Here is a 1,532-nt window from a genome sequence, read left to right on the forward strand (position 1 = left end):
AGAGAGACAGATGGGCTTGCCCCAAAGACACAGATATGAGGAGTGTTGTTTTCCTTCTGCTCAGTTACAAAGCGGAGCGGCACCCGTGGAGGGAAAAGATGGGTGACTCACTCAGTCTTGGCAGAGCCGCTGGTCAGACTCAGTGGGACTCGTGTCCCGTGTGAGACCAGTAACACGATGTTTTTGATCTGATCACTTGTTTTTTGTCTGCCATACACGCCGTAGCTCCTTAAGCTCTGAGCACACACTTTTCTGAAAAGTGCTGCAAAGTTTTTAACGAGCTATTGAGCTGTCAACACCTTTCAGGAGGCTCCTCTCTCTCTCCCTCTCTCTCTCTCTCTGTCTCTCTCTCTCAAGTGTTACTCTCTAAAAGTGAAAAGGAAGCGGTGAGAGTTAATAACCTGGCTCGAGGATGTTAATTTAACATTTAAACCCTCCATCAGGTTTGTAATGTGCAGTATCCTTGTTGAAATCAATAGCCGCTTCAAAAAGTGTGTGTGTGTGTGAGTGTATTGGCCTTGGTATTCATTAACTCATCACAGACTGCATTTCAGAGAAGCAGCTGGTGACAGGAATGTAATGTGTGTGTGTGTGTGTGTGTGTGTGTGTGTGTGTGTGTCTTTATTTGGGCTATCTGTGTGTTAGGACTGAGGAGCTGAAATTACAACTCAACTCAAGAAACAAATAACAGCTGCTGTTGATTAAAGGATAAATCTGGTGCGTTTTTCATGTTGTGAACCAAGTGCCGTGACAAAACTCTAATGAACTCTAATGAACTTCGGGCGCTGTAGTTTATTTCGAGTTAATCCGTCCGTCCTGCTGCTGTAAATATTCACCAAATGTGCATTAATCCACTGTTAAAAGTGCGTTAGAGCTGAAAACTACAGCACCCAGCTGTTTTAGCAAATTACTAAGCTTTTAATTTTTTTTTTAAATTGAAACAATATATTCATGAGCTTTTTATTATTATTATTATTATTTTTGTTATTTGTCTTTTTGTTATTTGCCTTTATTGGATAGTGACAGGGAAAGAGAGCAGGAAATGACGTGCATGTTAATCACTCGGCTTCCACACTCCATTGGTTTTCTGGGTTGGTTTTTTGGTTTTTTTTTTTTAATGCATAATATAATCTTCATTAATCCCAGAGCCACAACGGGGGAAAACAAATTGATTAATTAAATCATTTCCATTTCATCAGATTTTTTATTGCAGATTTTAAAGAAACAAATAGTTGAGATTATGTAATCATATGACAAAAGACACTGTAAGGACCATTATTTTCTAACAAAAAAAGTGAGCCAGTAAGTTTTTAATAAGGCACTGAAAGCTCCAAAATGGTGTAATAGGTTACTGGCTCCCAGAACAAACTGTTTTACTGTCTGAGTCACAGACTTATTTCAGGCGTTTTAATCAGATTCTCAGTGTTCAACTGAAGGAACACCTTGTTCAATAGGTGAATCGTGAGCTCCCCTGCAGACCTCGTTTCTATGCACTTTCTGCCCCATTTTTAAAAATCACAGTAAAAAAAAAA

This window comes from Seriola lalandi, unplaced genomic scaffold, assembly GCF_002814215.2.
Source record: "Seriola lalandi dorsalis isolate HSWRI2012SDOR001 ecotype SW California unplaced genomic scaffold, Sedor1 jcf7180002054879, whole genome shotgun sequence".
Taxonomy (NCBI): domain Eukaryota; kingdom Metazoa; phylum Chordata; class Actinopteri; order Carangiformes; family Carangidae; genus Seriola; species Seriola lalandi.